The sequence below is a fragment of the Mesoplodon densirostris genome, chromosome 4 (assembly GCF_025265405.1).
Source record: "Mesoplodon densirostris isolate mMesDen1 chromosome 4, mMesDen1 primary haplotype, whole genome shotgun sequence".
Taxonomy (NCBI): domain Eukaryota; kingdom Metazoa; phylum Chordata; class Mammalia; order Artiodactyla; family Ziphiidae; genus Mesoplodon; species Mesoplodon densirostris.
This window is the reverse complement of record NC_082664.1, coordinates 113397819-113414287: the sequence shown is the minus strand read 5'-3', so window position 1 is coordinate 113414287 and position 16469 is coordinate 113397819. Positions and strand designations below refer to the sequence as shown.

General features: G+C 53.5%; 5 non-coding genes across 5 annotated transcripts; all 5 read left to right on the top strand.

The window, feature by feature from the left end:
* Nucleotides 1-2673: 2673 nt before the first annotated feature.
* LOC132489516 (small nucleolar RNA SNORD116) lies at nt 2674-2766 on the top strand. The gene has a single exon (XR_009531924.1). It is a non-coding gene; the product is annotated as a small nucleolar RNA SNORD116 (small nucleolar RNA).
* A 2684-nt stretch (nt 2767-5450) lies between these two features.
* LOC132489503 (small nucleolar RNA SNORD116) lies at nt 5451-5543 on the top strand. Its single transcript, XR_009531913.1, has one exon. It is a non-coding gene; the product is annotated as a small nucleolar RNA SNORD116 (small nucleolar RNA).
* A 2683-nt stretch (nt 5544-8226) lies between these two features.
* LOC132489543 (small nucleolar RNA SNORD116) lies at nt 8227-8319 on the top strand. Its single transcript, XR_009531950.1, has one exon. It is a non-coding gene; the product is annotated as a small nucleolar RNA SNORD116 (small nucleolar RNA).
* A 4778-nt stretch (nt 8320-13097) lies between these two features.
* Nucleotides 13098-13190, top strand: LOC132489501 (small nucleolar RNA SNORD116). The gene has a single exon (XR_009531911.1). It is a non-coding gene; the product is annotated as a small nucleolar RNA SNORD116 (small nucleolar RNA).
* A 2683-nt stretch (nt 13191-15873) lies between these two features.
* LOC132489542 (small nucleolar RNA SNORD116) lies at nt 15874-15966 on the top strand. The gene has a single exon (XR_009531949.1). It is a non-coding gene; the product is annotated as a small nucleolar RNA SNORD116 (small nucleolar RNA).
* The last annotated feature ends 503 nt before the right edge of the window (nt 15967-16469 follow it).

The window sequence follows — 16469 nt, the reverse complement described above, 5'->3', positions numbered from 1 at the left end:
TCGTCTCTCCGGGGTAGGGGAGAGTGAGGAGTGAGTGCCAGCGTCCCCTTCTGACCTACATGCAAACACACACCAGGGTTCCAGAATTCGAGGTGCTCCTATCTGGGGGTCCACTGTGTCTGCCCATAAGCCTGGTCATCTACGCATATTATGTCCCTGCTGAGAGACCGTTGAGGGCACGCGAGGGGGAAGGCTCTCCTGCTGGTCTTCAGAGTCGGAGTGCGTGCTGGTGTAGGCCCAGTAAGCTTGCAGCTTGGAAAGGTGTGCTTTGGCCAGGATCACGTTTGTTCATGCAGCTTCAGGGGCTATTTCTGGAAGCCAAAATGAGGAAACGTCCCTGGTTGGAGCCTGGAGCCTCAGGCCAGGCCTGTGTCCCTCCTTGTCGTTTGCTTTGGCGCGTTGAAGTTCTTTAGTGCCCGGTGGGGATCGAGAAGTTCGTCGCTGTGGGCTGGGGTTGGTCTTCAACGGAAGGGAGCTGATGGATTAGGGCTAGGTATTGCCCATGTCGGCTACTCCACTGCAGATCCCGACAGAGTTTTGGCACTAAGTGGGTCATCGTGGAGTGGGGTTAGGACCGAGTGCTGCATTGAAGCCTGCGTGGTGGCTGCTGGCCTGCAGAAGATGGCAAAGCATCATGAGGACATGTCCGGTGTCATGTCGTGGGATGGGCTGTCATGATTGGGTTGCAGGAGCTGGCCACGTGTTCCCAAGAATGCGTCCTGTTCGTGATGTGCTGGCATCAGTTGTCCACGAAAGGGATGGCTTTGGCAGTATATGAGGATGCGGTTACGTACTTAACCTGCGTAGAGTTGTGATCCCGTTGCCGGAGAAATGTCGCACAAAGGGTGTCTTGCGGGACGCCAAGAACTTAGACATGTTGAAGCGTCTGTGCCGCTCACCTTGGGGGTATTTGGGTTATGCGAACATGCCCTTTGGCCACTTTGTTTCCTTGTTTGGGAATGTGCAAAGCGAAAGTGTTTCTCCGAGAGGGCATGATGCGGCCAGCCCTTGTGGCACGCAGGAGTTTTGGATAGCTAGTGGTTTATCTGGAGCAGTCCATTGGCGGAGCAGAGATGCGTTCAGTGTTCTGATGCCAGGTGCGCTGCCGTGGACAGCCACTGTGCCCTTTGAAGCTTGCAGGTCCCCTCGCGAAGCAGAGTTCTTCCATTGGAAATCCGTCTGTGGTCCTCGGGGAGAGTGCCTTTGATCTCTGGGAGGTTCTCGGTAGTGTCACTCTGTCAGTGAAGAAGTGCCAGGATGCATGGGGTATAGTCGGTGTCATCAAAGCATTCGTGTTTGCGGTCTGCCATCCCTGGTATACAGTGACCCCGTGTGTGAATGAGGTCTGTGGCTTCCAGTAGGTTCGACTTACCCGGTGGGCAGGAGGAGGGCACGTAGGACAACACTGTCAAGAATTTGAGTGTTTCCTCCGGGTTCAGGGCCGCCAAACCTGGTGGCTGGATGCTGGCAAAACGTGCCTGGGAAGATAGCCTAGTTTCCACATTGGGGTTTGAACGTGGGTCTTGGTTACTGAAGCCCACCACTTCCTGTGGTGGACATTCCCATGGGTCCTCGCAAAGTGATTTGGCATAGTTGGCAACAATTGGCAGTTGGGCCGAATTTCGTTAGCCCCTTGAGAGGTGCCGGGCTGCATCTTGCCTGTAGCCAGTCACAGTTCGGCCCGCCCATAGGTTTCCTTGGTCCTAAAAATGATGGGAGTGGCCCCAAGTGCACATTACATATTCTACTAGGTTGCAGGATTTCTGGGTCCATCTATATGTTACACCCACTGTCGGAAAGGAGGTCTCGTCAGGAGTTTGTGCATTGGTCAGAAGGCTTGGTTGTGGAAGAGTGGAAGTCCGTGGCCTATTTCAAACCCCCCTGGGTTTCAAAGTTCACATTCAGTCTGTTGAAGCTTGAAGAGGTCTTTCTCCATTCAGTGGGGGGGTCCAAATCCAGGACGCTGTGTATAAACTCTTGCTTTTATGTTTCGAGGTCTCAGGAGAGGGCCACAGGGACACACAGAGAGCAAGGTGCGGATTCAGAGGCACACAAAGACGCCCACAAGCGCGTCCTCGTGTGCAGTAACAGTCACACACGCGCACATGCGTGAAAACAAAAATATACCCTCTCATGTACCGGCCAACGTACACGCCTTACTTCCTGCAGTTGTGCTGTCAGACAAACATTGAGTTCTCTGTAAAGGTAGACGTCCTTGAGAGGCAGGGATCGAGCTCAAGCCCAGGTAAAAATTCTCATGAATCATGATCTCTGAGTACACCGGTCCAATTCTGAAGCCTGCCTGATTTATGTCCAGTTTTCAGGTGCAGCTGCTGGACGAGGCTGGCCGTCGGCAAAGACAAGAAGACCTACGCGTTGGCTGATGACTGCAGGTGCTAAGGAAAAGTGGAAAAATGACACGGGGGCATGTTTCTATGCGTGGCTCTGGCTAACTCAGGAAGGTAGGCTTTCACCCACTTTAAGATGTGCTATTGATTATGAGGTTTTCCTCAGACGGTCCCAGTGGCTGCAAGAGTGGACTGACTGTTGCTCTTTCTGAGTGGCCTGAGGGCTGTGGATTCCCCAGGGTTTTGGAGTACTCCGAGGTCATCTCTCCTCTTCAGACACCCACGGCTTGCCCGGTTGTGTTCTGCAGCGTCCCAGCCTGTGCTTGGATCGATGGTGACACCCTTGTATGCATTCCTTGGAAAATCTGAACAAAATGAGTGAGAACACTCTACCGTCTCCTCATCGAATCTGTGGTCCAGCACGTTTCGTCACTCGGGGGTACGGGAGAGTGAGGAGTGAGGGCCAGCGTCCCCTTCTGACCTGCATGCAAACACACACCAGGGTTCCAGAATTCGAGGTGCTCCTATCTGGGGGTCCATTGTGTCTGCCCATACGCTGGGTCATCTACACATATTAGGTCCCTGCTGAAAGACCATTGAGGGCATGCGAGGGGGAAGGCTCTCCTGCTGTTCTTCAGAGTCAGAGTGCGTGCTGGTGTAGGCCCAGTAAGCTTGCAGCTTGGAAAGGTGTGCTTTGGCCAGGATCACTTATGTGCATGCAGCTTCGGGGGCTATTTCTGGAAGCCAAAATGAGGAAGCGTCCCTGGTTGGAGCCTGGAGCCTCAGGCCAGGTCTGTGTCCCTCCTTGTCATTTGTTTTGACGCGTTGAAGTTGTTTAGTGCCCGGTGGGGATGGAGCAGTGGGTGGGTTTGGGCTAGGGTTGGTCTTCAACGGAAGGGAGCTGATGGATTAGGGCTAGGTATTGCCCATGTCGGCTACTCCACTGTAGATCCCGACAGAGTATTGGCACTAAGTGGGTCATCGTGGAGTGGGGTTAGGACCGAGTGCTTCTTTGAAGTCTGTGTGGTGGCTGCTGGCCTGCAGAAGATGGCAAGGCATCATGAGGACATGTCCTGTGTGATGTCGTGGGATGGGCTGTCATGATTGGGTTCCAAGAGCTGGCCACGTCTTCCCAAGAATGAGTCCTGTTCATGATGTGCTGGCATCAGCTGCCCACAAAGGGATGGCTTTGGCAGTATATGAGGATGCGGTTACGTACTTAACCTGCGTAGAGTTGTGATCCCGGTGCCGGAGAAATGTCGCACAAAGGGTGTCTTGCGGGACGCCGAGAACTTAGACATGTTGAAGCGTCTGTGCCGCTCACCTTGGGGGTATTTGGGTTATGCGAACATGCCCTTTGGCCACTTTGTTTCCTTGTTTGGGAATGTGCAAAGCGTAAGTGTTTCTCCGAGAGGGCATGATGCGGCCAGCCCTTGTGGCACGCAGGAGTTTTGGATAGCTAGTGGTTTATCTGGAGCAGTCCATTGGCGGAGCAGAGATGCGTTCAGTGTTCTGATGCCAGGTGCGCTGCCGTGGACAGCCACTGTGCCCTTTGAAGCTTGCAGGTCCCCTCGCGAAGCAGAGTTCTTCCATTGGAAATCGGTCTGTGGTCCTCGGGGAGAGTGCCTTTGATCTCTGGGAGGTTCTCGGTAGTGTCACTCTGTCAGTGAAGAAGTGCCAGGATGCATGGGGTATAGTCGGTGTCATCAAAGCATTCGTGTTTGCGGTCTGCCATCCCTGGTATACAGTGACCCCGTGTGTGAATGAGGTCTGTGGCTTCCAGTAGGTTCGACTTACCCGGTGGGCAGGAGGAGGGCACGTAGGACAACACTGTCAAGAATTTGAGTGTTTCCTCCGGGTTCAGGGCCGCCAAACCTGGTGGCTGGATGCTGGCAAAACGTGCCTGGGAAGATAGCCTAGTTTCCGCATTGGGGTTTGAACGTGGGTCTTGGTTACTGAAGCCCACCACTTCCTGTGGTGGACATTCCCATGGGTCCTCGCAAAGTGATTTGGCATAGTTGGCAACAATTGGCAGTTGGGCCGAATTTCGTTAGCCCCTTGAGAGGTGCCGGGCTGCATCTTGCCTGTAGCCAGTCGCAGTTCGGCCCGCCCATAGGAGGTTTCCTTGGTCCTAAAAATGATGGGAGTTGGCCCCAAGTGCACATTTCATATTCTACTAGGTTGCAGGATTTCTGGGTCCATCTATATGTTACACCCACTGTCGGAAAGGAGGTCTCGTCAGGTGTTTGTGCATTGGTCAGAAGGCTTGGTTGTGGAAGAGTGGAAGTCCGTGGCCTATTTCAAACCCCCCTGGGTTTCAAAGTTCACATTCAGTCTGTTGAAGCTTGAAGAGGTCTTTCTCCATTCAGTGGGGGGGTCCAAATCCAGGACGCTGTGTATAAACTCTGGCTTTTATGGTTCGAGGTCTCAGGAGAGGGCCACAGGGACACACAGAGAGCAAGGTGCGGATTCAGAGGCACACAAAGACGCCCAGAAGTGCGTCGTCATGTGCAGTAACAGTCACACACGGGCACATGTGTGAAAACAAAAATATACACTCTCATGTACCAGCCAAGGTACACACCTTACTTCCTGCAGTCATGCTGTCAGAAAAACATTGAGTTCTCTGTAAAGGTAGACGTGCTTGGGAGGCAGGGTTCAAGCTCAAGCCCAGGTAAAAATTCTCATGACTCATGATCTCTGAGTACACCGGTCCAATTCTGAAGCCTGCCTGATTTATGTCCAGTTCTCAGGTGCAGCTGCTGGACGAGGCTGTCTGTCTGCAAAGACAAGAAGACCTACACGTTGGCTGATGACTGCAGGTGCTAAGGAAAAGTGGAAACATGACCCGGGGGCATGTTGCTACGCGTGGCTCTGGCTAACTCAGGAAGGTAGGCTTTCACCCACCCTAAGATGTGCCATTGGATATGAGGTTTTCCTCAGACGGTCCCAGTGGCTGCAAGAGTGGATTGACTGTTGCTCTTCCTGAGTGGCCTGAGGGCTGTGGATTCCCCAGGGTTTTGGAATACTCCGAGGTCATCTCTCCTCTTCAGACCCCCACGGCATGCCCGGTTGTGTTCTGCAACGTCCCAGCCTGTGCTTGGATCGATGGTGACACCCTTGTATGCATTCCTTGGAAAATCTGAACAAAATGAGTGAGAACACTCTACCATCTCCTCATCGAATCTGAGGTCCAGCACGTTTCGTCTCTCGGGGGTAGGGGAGAGTGAGGAGTGAGGGCCAGTGTCCCCTTCTGACCTGCATGCAAACACACACCAGGGTTCCATTATTCGATGTCCTCCTATCTGGGGGTCCACTGTGTCTGCCCATAAGCTGGGTCATCTACGCATATTAGGTCCCTGCTGAAAGACCGTTGAGCGCATGCGAGGGGGAAGGCTCTCCTGCTGGTCTTCAGAGTCGGAGTGTGTGCTGGTGTAGGCCCAGTAAGCTTGCAGCTTGGAAAGGTGTGCTTTGGCCAGGATCACCTTTGTGCATGCAGCTTCGGGGGCTATTTCTGGAAGCCAAAATGAGGAAGCGTCCCTGGTTGGAGCCTGGAGCCTCAGGCCAGGCCTGTGTCCCTCCCCGTCATTTGTTTTGGCGCGTTGAAGTTCTTTAGTGCCCGGTGGGGATGGAGCAGTGGGTGGGTGTGGGCTGCGGTTGGTCTCAGTGGAAGGGAGCTGATGGATTAGGGCTAGGTATTGCCCATGTCGGCTACTCCACTGCAGATCCCGACAGAGTATTGGTACTAAATGGGTCATCGTGGAGTGGGGTTAGGACCGAGTGCTGCATTGAAGCCTGCGTGGTGGCTGCTGGCCTGCAGAAGATGGCAAGGCATCATGAGGACATGTCCTGTGTGATGTCGTGGGATGGGCTGTCATGATTGGGTTGCAGGGGCTGGCCACGTCATCCCAAGAATGCGTCCTGTTCGTGATGTGCTGGCATCAGCTGCCCACGAAGGGGATGGCTTTGGCAGTACATGAGGATGTGGTTACGTACTTAACCTGCATAGAACTCTGATCCCGTTGCCGGAGGAATGTCGCTCAAAGGGTGTCGGGCGGGACGCCGAGAAGTAATACATGTTGAAGCGTCTCTGCCGCTCACCTTGGGGGTATTTGGGTTATGCGAACATGCCTTTTGGCCATTTTGTTTCCTTGTTTGGGAATGTGCAAAGCGAAAGTGTTTCTCCGAGAGGGCATGATGCGGCCAGCCCTTGTGGCACGCAGGAGTTTTGGATAGCTAGTGGTTTATCTGGAGCAGTCCATTGGCGGAGCAGAGATGCGTTCAGTGTTCCGATGCCAGGTGCACTACCGTGGACAGCCACTGTGCCCTTTGAAGCTTGCAGGTCCCCTCGCGAAGCAGAGTTCTTCCATTGGAAATCGGTCTGTGGTCCTCGGGGAGAGTGCCTTTGATCTCTGGGAGGTTCTCGGTAGTGTCACTCTGTCAGTGAAGAAGTGCCAGGATGCATGGGGTATGGTCAGTGTCATCAAAGCAGTCGTGTTTGCAGTCTGCCATCCCTGGTATAGAGTGACCCCTTGTTTGAATGATGTCTGTGGCTTCCAGTAGGTTCGACTTACCCGGTGGGCAGGAGGAGGGCACGTAGGACAACACTGTCAAGAATTTGAGTGTTTCCTCCGGGTTCAGGGCCGCCAAACCTGGTGGCTGGATGCTGGCAACACGTGCCTGGGAAGCTAGCCTAGTTTCCGCAGTGGGGTTTGAACGTGGGTCTTGGTTACTGAAGCCCACCACTTCCTGTGGTGGGCATTCCCATGGGTCCTCGCAAAGTGATTTGGCATAGTTGGCAACAATTGGCAGTTGGGCCGAATTTCGTTAGCCCCTTGAGAGATGCCAGGCTGCATCTTGCCTGTAGCCAGTCGCAGATCGGCCCGCCCATAGGAGGTTTCCTTGCTCCTAAAAATGATGGGAGTGGCCCCAAGTGCACATTACATATTCTACTAGGTTGCAGGATTTCTGTGTCCATCTATATGTTACACCCACGGTCGGAAAGCAGGTCTCGTCAGGTGTTTGTGCGTTGGTCAGAAGGCTTGGTTGTGGAAGAGTGGAAGTCCGTGGCCTATTTCAAAACCCCCTGCGTTTCAAAGTTCACATTCAGTCTGTTGAAGCTTGAAGAGGTCTTTTTCCATTTAGTGGGGGGGTCCAAATCCAGGACGCTGTGTATAAACTCTGGCTTTTATGGTTCGAGGTCTCAGGAGAGGGCCACAGGGACACACAGAGAGCAAGTTGCGGATTCAGAGGCACACAAAGACGCCCACAAGCGCGTCCTCGTGTGCAGTAACAGTCACACACGCGCACATGCGTGAAAACAAAAATATACCCTCTCATGTAACGGCCAACGTACACGCCTTACTTCCTGCAGTTGTGCTGTCAGACAAACATTGAGTTCTCTGTAAAGGTAGACGTCCTTGAGAGGCAGGGATCGAGCTCAAGCCCAGGTAAAAATTCTCATGAATCATGATCTCTGAGTACACCGGTCCAATTCTGAAGCCTGCCTGATTTATGTCCAGTTCTCAGGTGCAGCTGCTGGACAAGGCTGGCCGTCGGCAAAGACAAGAAGACCTACGCGTTGGCTGATGACTGCAGGTGCTAAGGAAAAGTGGAAAAATGACACGGGGGCATGTTTCTATGCGTGGCTCTGGCTAACTCAGGAAGGTAGGCTTTCACCCACCTTAAGATGTGCTATTGGATATGAGGTTTTCCTCAGACGGTCCCAGTGGCTGCAAGAGTGGACTGACTGTTGCTCTTTCTGAGTGGCCTGAGGGCTGTGGATTCCCCAGGGTTTTGGAGTACTCCGAGGTCATCTCTCCTCTTCAGACACCCACGGCATGCCCGGTTGTGTTCTGCAGCATCCCAGCCTGTGCTTGGATCGATGGTGAAACCCTTGTATGCATTCCTTGGAAAATCTGAACAAAATGAGTGAGAACACTCTACCGTCTCCTCATCGAATCTGTGGTCCAGCACGTTTCGTCACTCGGGGGTACGGGAGAGTGAGGAGTGAGGGCCAGCGTCCCCTTCTGACCTGCATGCAAACACACACCAGGGTTCCAGAATTCGAGGTGCTCCTATCTGGGGGTCCATTTTGTCTGCCCATACGCTGGGTCATCTACACATATTAGGTCCCTGCTGAAAGACCGTTGAGGGCATGCGAGGGGGAAGGCTCTCCTGCTGTTCTTCAGAGTGGGAGTGCGTGCTGGTGTAGGCCCAGTAAGCTTGCAGCTTGGAAAGGTGTGCTTTGGCCAGGATCACATTTGTGCATGCAGCTTCGGGGGCTATTTCTGGAAGCCAAAATGAGGAAGCGTCCCTGGTTGGAGCCTGGAGCCTCAGGACAGGTCTGTGTCCCTCCTTGTCATTTGTTTTGATGCGTTGAAGTTGTTTAGTGCCCTGTGGGGATGGAGCAGTGGGTGGGTTTGGGCTAGGGTTGGTCTTCAACGGAAGGGAGCTGATGGATTAGGGCTAGGTATTGCCCATGTCGGCTACTCCACTGTAGATCCCGACAGAGTATTGGCACTAAGTGGGTCATCGTGGAGTGGGGTTAGGACCGAGTGCTTCTTTGAAGTCTGTGTGGTGGCCGCTGGCCTGCAGAAGATGGCAAGGCATCATGAGGACATGTCCTGTGTGATGTCGTGGGATGGGCAGTCATGATTGGGTTGCAAGAGCTGGCCACGTCTTCCCAAGAATGCGTCCTGTTCATGATGTGCTGGCATCAGCTGCCCACAAAGGGGAAGGCTTTGGCAGTACATGAGGATGCGGTTACGTACTTAACCTGCGTAGAGTTGTGATCCCGTTGCCGGAGGAATGTCGCCCAAAGGGTGTCTTGCGGGACGCCGAGAAGTTAGACATGTTGAAGGGTCTGTGCCGCTCACCTTGGGGGTATTTGGGTTATGCGAACATGCCCTTTGGCCACTTTGTTTCCTTGTTTGGGAATGTGCAAAGCGAAAGTGTTTCTCCGAGAGGGCCTGATGCGGCCAGCCCTTGTGGCACGCAGGAGGTTAGGACAGCTAGTGGTTTATCTGGAGCAGTCCGTTGGCGGAGCAGAGATGCGTTCAGTGTTCTGATGCCAGGTGCGCTGCCGTGGACAGCCACTGTGCCCTTTGAAGCTTGCAGGTCCCCTCACGAAGCAGAGTTCTTCCATTGGAAATCGGTCTGTGGTCCTCGGGGAGAGTGCCTTTGATCTCTGGGAGGTTCTCGGTAGTGTCACTCTGTCAGTGAAGAAGTGCCAGGATGCATGGGGTATGGTCAGTGTCATCAAAGCAGTCGTGTTTGTGGTCTGCTATCCCTGGTATACAGTGACCCCGTGTTTGAATGATGTCTGTGGCTTCCAGTAGGTTCGACTTACCCGGTGGGCAGGAGGAGGTCACGTAGGACAACACTGTCAAGAATTTGAGTGTTTCCTCCGGGTTCAGGGCCGCCAAACCTGGTGGCTGGATGCTGGCAACACGTGCCTGGGAAGCTAGCCTAGTTTCCGCAGTGGGGTTTGAACGTGGGTCTTGGTTACTGAAGCCCACCACTTCCTGTGGTGGGCATTCCCATGGGTCCTCGCAAAGTGATTTGGCATAGTAGGCAACAATTGGCAGTTGGGCCGAATTTCGTTAGCCCCTTGAGAGGTGCCGGGCTTCATCTTGCCTGTAGCCAGTCGCAGGTCGGCCTGCCCATAGGAGGTTTCCTTGGTCCTAAAAATGATGGGAGTGGCCCCAAGTGCACATTACATATTCTACTAGGTTGCAGGATTTCTGGGTCCATCTTTATGTTACACCCACTGTTGGAAAGCAGGTCTCCTCAGGTGTTTGTGCATTGGTCAGAAGGCTTGGTTGTGGAAGAGTGGAAGTCCGTGGCCTAATTCAACACCCCCTGGGTTTCAAAGTTGACATTCTGTCTGTTGAAGCTTGAAGAGGTCTTTCTCCATTCAGTGGGGGGTCCAAATCCAGGACGCAGTGTATAAACTCTGGCTTTTATGGTTCGAGGTCTTAGGAGAGGGCCACAGGGACACACAGAGATTAAGATGCGGATTCAGAGGCACAGAAAGACGCCCACAAGCGCGTCCTCGTGTGCAGTAACAGTCACACACGCGCACATGCGTGAAAACAAAAATATACCCTCTCATGTACCAGCCAAGGTACATGCAAACACACACCAGGGTTCCAGAATTCGAGGTGCTCCTATCTGGGGTTCCACTGTGTCTGCCCATAAGCCTGGTCATCTACGCATATTATGTCCCTGCTGAGAGACCGTTGAGGGCATGCGAGGGGGAAGGCTCTCCTGCTGGTCTTCAGAGTCGGAGTGCGTGCTGGTGTAGGCCCAGTAAGCTTGCAGCTTGGAAAGGTGTGATTTGGCCAGGATCACGTTTGTTCATGCAGCTTCAGGGGCTATTTCTGGAAGCCAAAATGAGGAAGCGTCCCTGGTTGGAGCCTGGAGCCTCAGGTCAGGCCTGTGTCCCTCCTTGTTGTTTGTTTTGGCGCATTGAAGTTCTTTAGTGCCCGGTGGGGATCGAGAAGTTCGTGGCTGTGGGCTGGGGTTGGTCTTCAACGGAAGGGAGCTGATGGATTAGGGCTAGGTATTGCCCATGTCGGCTACTCCACTGCAGATCCCGACAGAGTTTTGGCACTAAGTGGGTCATCGTGGAGTGGGGTTAGCACCGAGTGCTGCATTGAAGCTTGCGTGGTGGCTGCTGGCCTGCAGAAGATGGCAAGGCATCATGAGGACATGTCCTGTGTGACGTCGTGGGATGGGCTGTCATGATTGGGTTGCAGGAGTTGGCCACGTCTTCCCAAGAATGCGTCCTGTTCGTGATGTGCTGGCATCAGCTGCCCACGAAGGGGATGGCTTTGGCAGTACGTGAGGATGCGGTTACATACTTAACCTGCGTAGAGTTGTGATCCCATTTCCGGAGGATTGTCATCCAAAGGGTGTCTTGCGGGACGCCGAGAAGTTAGACATGTTGAAGCGTCTGTGCCGCTCACCTTGGGGGTACTTGGGTTATGCGAACATGCCCTTTGGCCACTTTGTTTCCTTGTTTGGGAATGTGCAAATCGAAAGCGTTTCTCCGAGAGGGCCTGATGCGGCCAGCCCTTGTGGCACGTAGGAGTTTTGGATAGCTAGTGGTTTATCTGGAGCAGTCCGTTGGCGGAGCAGAGATGCGTTCAGTGTTCTGATGCCAGGTGCGCTGACGTGGACAGCCACTGTGCCCTTTGAAGCTTGCAGGTCCCCTCGCGAAGCAGAGTTCTTCCATTGGCAATCGTTTTGTGGTCCTCGGGGAGAGTGCCTTTGATCTCTGGGAGGTTCTCGGTAGTGTCACTCTGTCAGTGAAGAAGTGCCAGGATGCATGGGGTATAGTCGGTGTCATCAAAGCATTCGTGTTTGCGGTCTGCCATCCCTTGTATACAGTGACCCCGTGTGTGAATGAGGTCTGTGGCTTCCAGTAGGTTCGACTTACCCGGTGGGCAGGAGGAGGGCACGTAGGACAACACTGTCAAGAATTTGAGTGTTTCCTCCGGGTTCAGGGCCGCCAAACCTGGTGGCTGGATGCTGGCAAAACGTGCCTGGGAAGATAGCCTAGTTTCCGCATTGGGGTTTGAACGTGGGTCTTGGTTACTGAAGCCCACCACTTCCTGTGGTGGACATTCCCATGGGTCCTCGCAAAGTGATTTGGCATAGTTGGCAACAATTGGCAGTTGGGCCGAATTTCGTTAGCCCCTTGAGAGGTGCCGGGCTGCATCTTGCCTGTAGCCAGTCGCAGTTCGGCCCACCCATAGGAGGTTTCCTTGGTCCTAAAAATGATGGGAGTGGCCCCAAGTGCACATTACATATTCTACTAGGTTGCAGGATTTCTGGGTCCATCTATATGTTACACCCACTGTCGGAAAGGAGGTCTCGTCAGGTGTTTGTGCATTGGTCAGAAGGCTTGGTTGTGGAAGAGTGGAAGTCCGTGGCCTATTTCAAACCCCCCTGGGTTTCAAAGTTCACATTCAGTCTGTTGAAGCTTGAAGAGGTCTTTCTCCATTCAGTGGGGGGGTCCAAATACAGGACGCTGTGTATAAACTCTGGCTTTTATGGTTCGAGGTCTCAGGAGAGGGCCACAGGGACACACAGAGAGCAAGGTGCGGATTCAGAGGCACACAAAGACGCCCAGAAGCGCGTCGTCATGTGCAGTAACAGTCACACACACGCACATGTGTGAAAACAAAAATATACACTCTCATGTACCAGCCAAGGTACACACCTTACTTCCTGCAGTCGTGCTGTCAGAGAAACATTGAGTTCTCTGTAAAGGTAGACGTGCTTGGGAGGCAGGGTTCAAGCTCAAGCCCAGGTAAAAATTCTCATGACTCATGATCTCTGAGTACACCGGTCCAATTCTGAAGCCTGCCTGATTTATGTCCAGTTCTCAGGTGCAGCTGCTGGACGAGGCTGTCTGTCTGCAAAGACAAGAAGACCTACACGTTGGCTGATGACTGCAGGTGCTAAGGAAAAGTGGAAACATGACCCGGGGGCATGTTGCTACGCGTGGCTCTGGCTAACTCAGGAAGGTAGGCTTTCACCCACCCTAAGATGTGCCATTGGATATGAGGTTTTCCTCAGACGGTCCCAGTGGCTGCAAGAGTGGATTGACTGTTGCTCTTCCTGAGAGGCCTGAGGGCTGTGGATTCCCCAGGGTTTTGGAATACTCCGAGGTCATCTCTCCTCTTCAGACCCCCACGGCATGCCCGGTTGTGTTCTGCAACGTCCCAGCCTGTGCTTGGATCGATGGTGACACCCTTGTATGCATTCCTTGGAAAATCTGAACAAAATGAGTGAGAACACTCTACCATCTCCTCATCGAATCTGAGGTCCAGCACGTTTCGTCTCTCGGGTGTAGGGGAGAGTGAGGAGTGAGGGCCAGTGTCCCCTTCTGACCTGCATGCAAACACACACCAGGGTTCCATTATTCGATGTCCTCCTATCTGGGGGTCCACTGTGTCTGCCCATAAGCTGGGTCATCTACGCATATTAGGTCCCTGCTGAAAGACCGTTGAGCGCATGCGAGGGGGAAGGCTCTCCTGCTGGTCTTCAGAGTAGGAGTGTGTGCTGGTGTAGGCCCAGTAAGCTTGCAGCTTGGAAAGGTGTGCTTTGGCCAGGATCACCTTTGTGCATGCAGCTTCGGGGGCTATTTCTGGAAGCCAAAATGAGGAAGCGTCCCTGGTTGGAGCCTGGAGCCTCAGGCCAGGCCTGTGTCCCTCCCCGTCATTTGTTTTGGCGCGTTGAAGTTCTTTAGTGCCCGGTGGGGATGGAGCAGTGGGTGGGTGTGGGCTGCGGTTGGTCTCAGTGGAAGGGAGCTGATGGATTAGGGCTAGGTATTGCCCATGTCGGCTACTCCACTGCAGATCCCGACAGAGTATTGGTACTAAATGGGTCATCGTGGAGTGGGGTTAGGACCGAGTGCTGCATTGAAGCCTGCGTGGTGGCTGCTGGCCTGCAGAAGATGGCAAGGCATCATGAGGACATGTCCTGTGTGATGTCGTGGGATGGGCTGTCATGATTGGGTTGCAGGTGCTGGCCACGTCATCCCAAGAATGCGTCCTGTTCGTGATGTGCTGGCATCAGCTGCCCACGAAGGGGATGGCTTTGGCAGTACATGAGGATGTGGTTACGTACTTAACATGCATAGAACTCTGATCCCGTTGCCGGAGGAATGTCGCTCAAAGGGTGTCGGGCGGGACGCCGAGAAGTAATACATGTTGAAGCGTCTCTGCCGCTCACCTTGGGGGTATTTGGGTTATGCGAACATGCCTTTTGGCCACTTTGTTTCCTTGTTTGGGAATGTGCAAAGCGAAAGTGTTTCTCCGAGAGGGCATGATGCGGCCAGCCCTTGTGGCACGCAGGAGTTTTGGATAGCTAGTGGTTTATCTGGAGCAGTCCATTGGCGGAGCAGAGATGCGTTCAGTGTTCCGATGCCAGGTGCACTACCGTGGACAGCCACTGTGCCCTTTGAAGCTTGCAGGTCCCCTCTCGAAGCAGAGTTCTTCCATTGGAAATCGGTCTGTGGTCCTCGGGGAGAGTGCCTTTGATCTCTGGGAGGTTCTCGGTAGTGTCACTCTGTCAGTGAAGAAGTGCCAGGATGCATGGGGTATGGTCAGTGTCATCAAAGCAGTCGTGTTTGCAGTCTGCCATCCCTGGTATAGAGTGACCCCTTGTTTGAATGATGTCTGTGGCTTCCAGTAGGTTCGACTTACCCGGTGGGCAGCAGGAGGGCACGTAGGACAACACTGTCAAGAATTTGAGTGTTTCCTCCAGGTTCAGGGCCGCCAAACCTGGTGGCTGGATGCTGGCAACACGTGCCTGGGAAGCTAGCCTAGTTTCCGCAGTGGGGTTTGAACGTGGGTCTTGGTTACTGAAGCCCACCACTTCCTGTGGTGGGCATTCCCATGGGTCCTCGCAAAGTGATTTGGCATAGTTGGCAACAATTGGCAGTTGGGCCGAATTTCGTTAGCCCCTTGAGAGATGCCAGGCTGCATCTTGCCTGTAGCCAGTCGCAGATCGGCCCGCCCATAGGAGGTTTCCTTGCTCCTAAAAATGATGGGAGTGGCCCCAAGTGCACATTACATATTCTACTAGGTTGCAGGATTTCTGTGTCCATCTATATGTTACACCCACGGTCGGAAAGCAGGTCTCGTCAGGTGTTTTTGCGTTGGTCAGAAGGCTTGGTTGTGGAAGAGTGGAAGTCCGTGGCCTATTTCAAAACCCCCTGCGTTTCAAAGTTCACATTCAGTCTGTTGAAGCTTGAAGAGGTCTTTCTCCATTTAGTGGGGGGGTCCAAATCCAGGACGCTGTGTATAAACTCTGGCTTTTATGGTTCGAGGTCTCAGGAGAGGGCCACAGGGACACACAGAGAGCAAGTTGCAGATTCAGAGGCACACAAAGACGCCCACAAGCACGTCCTCGTGTGCAGTAACAGTCACACACGCGCACATGCGTGAAAACAAAAATATACCCTCTCATGTACCGGTCAACGTACACGCCTTACTTCCTGCAGTTGTGCTGTCAGACAAACATTGAGTTCTCTGTAAAGGTAGACGTCCTTGAGAGGCAGGGATCGAGCTCAAGCCCAGGTAAAAATTCTCATGAATCATGATCTCTGAGTACACCGGTCCAATTCTGAAGCCTGCCTGATTTATGTCCAGTTCTCAGGTGCAGCTGCTGGACAAGGCTGGCCGTCGGCAAAGACAAGAAGACCTACGCGTTGGCTGATGACTGCAGGTGCTAAGGAAAAGTGGAAAAATGACACGGGGGCATGTTTCTATGCGTGGCTCTGGCTAACTCAGGAAGGTAGGCTTTCACCCACCTTAAGATGTGCTATTGGATATGAGGTTTTCCTCAGACGGTCCCAGTGGCTGCAAGAGTGGACTGACTGTTGCTCTTTCTGAGTGGCCTGAGGGCTGTGGATTCCCCAGGGTTTTGGAGTACTCCGAGGTCATCTCTCCTCTTCAGACACCCACGGCATGCCCGGTTGTGTTCTGCAGCGTCCCAGCCTGTGCTTGGATCGATGGTGAAACCCTTGTATGCATTCCTTGGAAAATCTGAACAAAATGAGTGAGAACACTCTACCGTCTCCTCATCGAATCTGTGGTCCAGCACGTTTCGTCACTCGGGGGTACGGGAGAGTGAGGAGTGAGGGCCAGCGTCCCCTTCTGACCTGCATGCAAACACACACCAGGGTTCCAGAATTCGAGGTGCTCCTATCTGGGGGTCCATTTTGTCTGCCCATACGCTGGGTCATCTACACATATTAGGTCCCTGCTGAAAGACCGTTGAGGGCATGCGAGGGGGAAGGCTCTCCTGCTGTTCTTCAGAGTGGGAGTGCGTGCTGGTGTAGGCCCAGTAAGCTTGCAGCTTGGAAAGGTGTGCTTTGGCCAGGATCACATTTGTGCATGCAGCTTCGGGGGCTATTTCTGGAAGCCAAAATGAGGAAGCGTCCCTGGTTGGAGCCTGGAGCCTCAGGCCAGGCCTGTGTCCCTCCTAGTCATTTGTTTTGGCGCGCTGAAGTTCTTTAGTGCCCGGTGGGGATGGAGCAGTGGGTGGGTTTGGGCTAGGGTTGGTCTTCAACGGAAGGGAGCTGATGGATTAGGGCTAGGT